At 50.9% G+C, this 6000-nt stretch overlaps 1 long non-coding RNA gene across 2 annotated transcripts in view; it reads left to right on the top strand.

The window, feature by feature from the left end:
* The first annotated feature begins 3262 nt into the window (after positions 1 to 3262).
* LOC143644194 (uncharacterized) overlaps positions 3263 to 6000 on the top strand; it is a 28331-nt gene continuing 25593 nt past the window's right edge. The window contains exons 1-2 of one of the 2 annotated variants that reach the window (XR_013156545.1): positions 3263 to 3754; positions 5282 to 5313. This is a non-coding gene — a long non-coding RNA (uncharacterized LOC143644194). The remainder of the gene's footprint in view (positions 3755 to 5281; positions 5314 to 6000) is intronic. The other variant, XR_013156544.1, reaches the window with a different exon arrangement.

Raw genomic sequence — 6000 nt, 5'->3', positions numbered from 1 at the left:
AAGGCTCTTCAATCATTATTTAATTCATTCCTTTATCTAAGTTTTATTGAGCACCTACTATGTGCCAAGCACTGTTCTGGATACTGTGAACAAAACACACCAAATCTTTGTCCTCTTGAAACTTGCTTTCTAGTGGTGGCATAGATAAAGCACCTAATAAACAATGAATACATTGATTATGTAAGTTAGAAGTCACTAATTGTTAAGGAGACCTATAAAGCAGGGCAAGGGTCATGGCGGATGCTGGGAGGAGGATATTACACTTTTAAGTAAGGGGGTCTAGTAGTCTCCACTGACCTGGTGACCTTTGAGCAAAGAGTTAAGGGAGGTAAAGAACCGACCCATGCAGATATCAGGGTTTGGAAAAGTAGTCCAGGAAAAAGGAACAGCCACTGCACAGCCCTGAGGTAGAAGCTTGCCTGGCATGGCAGAACAGCAAGGGATACCCAATCCCATCCTCCCTAGAAAACAAACAGCTGAGTAAGAAATGCGTTCCCCTCGCTCCCCTCGGTGGACCAAGGAAGAACTCCAACTACGGTTTGTCATCCCTCTTCCTGACCTCTGCCTCCTCTCTCTTCCTGTTCCCAGTTTGATCTCCTGCTTGAGAATAGATGGTGTTGAGGAGGAAAGACTGCCAGCACCCGCTTCCTTTTAAAGGGAATAATTTAGGTGTTATCAATTCCTCTGCTAGGTGGAAATGAAAACCCAAACTTAGGTTGGGCAGGAAAGGTTGAAGAGCAGCTGCTAATCAAGCATCTTAACCTGGAAGAAAGAAGCAGATGGAGAGGGTGGTTTGGGCTGGACAAAGTCAAGGAGATGTCAGAGAGCTAGCACTGACTTCATTCTGCCTTTTGCTAGGAAGAGCACTGAACTGGAATCAGGATATACTTAGTACTAGACTTGACCCTGCAACCTGCATAATGTAAAACCTGGCTGAAATAATTTTGCCTCTCTGGACCTCGGTTTCCTCTTCTGTGTGATTGGAGGGTGTTGCACATGGGGATCTCTAAGCTCTAATATTCTCTGAGTCTAGTGGGCATGTGTTTATCTTTCCCACAAATCTTTAAACTCTTAGAGGGCTAAGTCTGATGCATCTTTATATCCTCAACATCCGTATCCCAGAGCTCATGTTTGATGAATTGATGGAGAGTTTGGGTCTTAGGGAAGGAGTTTCCCTATAGCCTGGGAACTTTGTAGGGTATATCTTACCAGGAGATAGCCCTAAGTTAAAGCTCTTTGGCTATTCTGGCCTCAGAGACCCTGCTTGACTGAAGATTGACTCCTTCAACCCAAGGGATCGTCTATCAAGGTTAGTTGATGGGAAAAACCAGTTTGTTTTCTTTTCATTAACTTCTCTGTGTGTGTTGGGGGGCAGAAGGTTAAGAGCTGGTTAGACAGACGGATACACACAGGGTCAGCCTCTCTTCCTCTGAGAGGGCTCCCTAAGCCAATTCATCTCTCTCTTCTTCCCCTCATCTTCAGATCAATGCCCTACCTCCCCAAATGCTTCTCAGCCTCCATCCCTGGGAGTCTCCAGCCTTGCTTCACTCTCACTGAGAGCTCGACCGCCTAATGAAGGGAAACCATGTTCCTGCGTGTGTCTGCTCCATGCTCCTCCAGAGCAAGGCTCTGCTGGTGCCTGGGAGGCCTGGTGACCGTCCAGCTATTGATCTGTGGATAGTAATTCTGAAGCAGCCATCGGTGCTCTGTGGGGAGTGGGATGTGGTGATTACCGATGGAAGAGGTTGACTGCCAAGTAATCCGCTGGGAGGTCGCAGTGGCCCTCAACACTGCACAGCACTCCCCAAATTCCTGGAGATGGAGCCTCCGAACCTCCACGGGAGGGAGGCTAAGGGTCTCACTCCTCATTCTGATGGGCTGGTGAGGTGCGGAGGTGGGGAGAACAGGAAGTGGACTCTGCCTCCAGGCCCGCTGGCACCTCTTCCCTTGAAGGGGCTGAGGCACCGATGTTGGTGACCTGAAAGTGACAATGCAGGCTGATGCACCAAGTGCAATACCTTCCCGTGGGAAAATAGCTCCAGATGACTGGGCCACATCAGAGCGGAAAGAGTGCCTGAGCTGCTGACTTCAAAAATAAGGACTGTAAAGAAAATAATGAAATGTAGCTTCAGTCCCTTCTCTATGTGTCCTCTGTCCCATGCAGAGAAATCCCCCAAGCCCTGGCCCCTTTCCCCAAGAAAAGCTCTGAGATTTAGGGCAAAGACCTTGGACCTGGAATCTTTGGTGTTCCAATTTCAAGTTGTAAAACCTCTGGGGCATTCTTTCCATTGCCTGACTCCTGGTTAACTGATTCGAAATGGGGAGGTGGGGGAGGTGCCTACAGAACAGGGTAGGGGAGAGAATTATGTGCGAAAGCAGAGGGGAGAAGTCTTTATAAACCGTAAAACACTAACAGAAGTTAGCTGTTGCTGTTGTGTTTACTTTAGCAGCAACCAATAGCAGCATTTAAAAATCATTTGTATTCCAAAAGAAGGGTTTTCCACCCTAGACACAGAAGCTGATCATTGTCTTTGTCCCAAAAAAGGCAATGAGAGGTTTGAACAACTGCCTCCACCTCCTCCTTCCCACCCGCCCTTTCTAGTTTCTAAGAACCTGGACATATGGCCTCTAAGGACCTCGCCAAACACCAATGCTGGGTTGTGATCTCTAAAGCCCTTTTAATATAATTCACTGATTTACAGACTTCACCCAACTCTACATTCTTGCTGTCTTCCACCACCCTTTCTCCTCCACTCCAGTTCCTCCCCACACTGTCCTAAACTTTTTCCCGTTCCTCTCTGGGGAATCTACGTTTGACTTCCAGAACCTTCTCCCTGCTACTCTCATCCACACGCCCCCTTCCCCATATCCTTTGGTCCTTTCAACTTTGACAAGAGAGAACTGTATCCTTCCTTCCAGGTCTGACAACCTGAGAATTCTTTAAGTGGCTGGGAGGGAGAAAGAATCTCATGTATTTTTGGTACCAGCGATAATCAGATAATTGTGCAATTAGCAGTAATTTTATCGCTTCTATAATTTCCTTTTAACAAGAGCCCCCTTTAAAAAAAAAACACTTTTTTTCCTCCCTTTTCTCCTCCCTTGTTGTTTTGTCTGGAGGGTCTGTCATCAGGAATTTGGTCCCACACCCACGCGCTCCGTGAGGAAGTCGGGGTGCGGGGGTGGCGAGGTGGGGGGTGGGGGAGTGGGGGAGTGGGGGGGAAGGGGGAGGAAGCGGGCTGCAGAACTCCTGGGGGAGAGAATCCGCAGCGCGGACAGTTCTGCTCAGCTTCCCGCCCGGCGCGGGCTAGGGGGAGGCTGCAAACGGGAGGAGGCGATTCCCTCCTCCCAGAGACAACTCCTGTCTCTACAGCGACTCCCCGTGACTGCCCCCACACCCCGCGTCCCCGGACTAGGGAAAGACACCAGAGGCCGGGAGGGTGGAGCAGGACACTTGGTGATTGGGCGGGAGGCCTCCCGGTGGCACGCCGCGGCTGGGGTGCAGGGGGCAGCAGCCACGTGCACGGGCCCAGGAAAGGTCTCGAACCCACGCTTGTCCTCCAATCCTCCGCCCCGGGCAAACATCCCCAAGGCCTAGGTGCCAGGAAATTAACCTAGCAAATTCACGGTGATTTCCTCTCCTCCCCCCGGGCGGTGCCTGCTGCGTGTTCCCTGATTCGGGCCCCGACTGTGCAATCAGCGTCAGGTAACCTGCGGGGACCCGTAATTGCTCTGGAGTTGCCCGGGACTTTGCAAGGTAAGCACACAACGGCGCTTCTCCCAGCCCTGGGTGCGCGCAGTGCGCGTGGCGCCCGCCCTCCCTGGCCAGATACAGGGCCCCGCGAAAGCTGGGGGAGGGGAGGTGCCCCCGGGGGACTGCGGGGACACAGGTGGGGCGAGATCCGATTTCGCCAGGCTGAGACCGAATCTTGGGGTTCATGGGGCCGGAGTCGGGGAAGCCGGTGGAGAGAGGAGAGAAGGAGAGCAGACAGGGCGCCTTGTGGCAGGATTAAGGGACCACTTCGCCTTGTCCCTGGGGAAGGGGTCTTGGAGGGCATGGGATCCTCCTGTCCCTTTCCCTCTGGTCGAGAGGCGCCCCATTGATGAGCCTTGTCATCATCCTTCAAGTGCAAATTTTTTAAATTGCAAAAATCTTAAAGAGCTATTAACCTCAGAAGGGTTTAACATATGGCAGACCGAGTCTCCCTCTTACCCTAATTATAAGGCTTGCAGTAATGGGGCTGTCTTTTAAGTTACAGCTGCTGCGCTTTTGGCTTTCGCTAACATTACATCCTATTAAAGAGCTACATTAAATGCATGCAAATTGCCAGAGCGACAGCGCTCTCCCGACCAATGAGGGGGACGGATTGCAGCCGAGGCGGTGGTATCGAGGGTCAGACTCACCCTGCTGCGAGCGCCATATGATCTATCAATCAAACTCCTCTCATTAATTAACTAATTCATTAAATATCTTTATATATGAAGGCCCGGCCAGGCGGAACATTGTGTTGACAGGGATGTCCCGTCAGCACTTAGCCCAGCGAGCGCCCCTCCCCTCTTGCACAAATCAACCGATGACTAAGGGAGGTCAACTTCCCAGTGTCTGCAGGGGACAGAAGCAACCACCGTGCCTGCTCCTGGGGGCGCCCTCCGTGGGCCTCCTTCTGCATGACCCCCTCTGTCCATCTGGGTGTGCCGGTCCTGCTCTCATCAGGGTATTGTTATAATGATCTTTGTCTGCATCTGGTGCCTCCCCTCCTGCTGGCAAGCCATGGAAGGTGGGACTGGACGCCTAGCACTGCCTCCCACACATGGCAGAGGCTTTAAAGGTTGGGGGAATGAAGGAAGTCAGGCTGAATTGGACTGTTTGCCTCTCTCCCGTACCCCCAGCATCACTGAGGCCTTCCTCTGCAACTCTCTTCCAAAGACAGATAACTCCTGGCACGAGGGGCAGCAATGGGAGCAGATGGCATCCCTGAAGAGGGATGGGTAGAGGGTGGCTCAGAGAAAAGAAAGGAAGGAAGGGGAAAGGAACTTCTGAAGTTCCCAGCCAGTGAAAGGTACCACAGTACCCACGTCCTGAAACAAAGGGTGTGGCAAGGAGTGCCAGGTTATGTCACTCTGAACAAGGGAGAGGCCATTTGGAATGGACGATGGGCTTCCTTATGTTTTTTATTTTAATGAAAAAAAAAAAAACACTTGTCAAGCAACTAGTATTTGTCTCTGTTATATTATCTCATTTAATGCTGACAGAAACTTACAGGGTGATTATTTCTACTTCTAGACTACAGGAGAAGAAACAGAGGCTCAGAAAGGGTAAGTAACTTTCCCGACATCAAGGGGCAGAGAATTTGGACTTGGGCTTTCTGGATTCACGACCAATGCTACTGCTCTGTCATCAGAATGTTAAAAAAAAAAAAAAAGATACTTGTCTGATCTGAATGTCCCTCTCTCTAAACCTGTTGTCCCCTTTGTCCATACAACTGTCTTTTTTCCTCCCCTTGTTTTGTAGCGGTGGTTGCTCCCACTGCCTTCCCTCAGCTGGACTGGGGGTCTTTGCTCCTTGTTTGGGAAGATGAGGTGACAGCACACTCCATAACAAAGCCTCCTGGCCCTTGCTGATGTTAAGAATGTGTTGGAAGCCTTTTCCCTCTAGAGCGCCTGGGATGGACAAAGCCAGCTGCCTCATAGCTCTGTGTCCTCAAGGACCTTGAGCAGCTGAATACAAGGAATGGACATGAGATGGACAGCCTCCAGGCCAGAACAGTCCTTCTGCAGATTGTGGACCCTGCCATAAAGGACAGTGATAAGTGAGGGCTTCCGATCACAATGAAGAGGCTCTATTACCGGTGTCAGTCTGGACCCCTGCCCTTCAACTCATACAAGTCCCCAGTCTACCCATATGGAGGGAAGGAGGCCAGCAAATTCCCGAAGCCTAGGAATTCCTGGAAAAACACATGCCCAGATCCCATTATGCCCCTTCTCTCTCCTCTCCTCACTCTG

Source organism: Tamandua tetradactyla, chromosome 8, assembly GCF_023851605.1.
Source record: "Tamandua tetradactyla isolate mTamTet1 chromosome 8, mTamTet1.pri, whole genome shotgun sequence".
NCBI classification, from domain to species: domain Eukaryota; kingdom Metazoa; phylum Chordata; class Mammalia; order Pilosa; family Myrmecophagidae; genus Tamandua; species Tamandua tetradactyla.
Note: the sequence above shows the minus strand (reverse complement) of the source record. Positions and strands in the feature narration are given on the sequence as shown.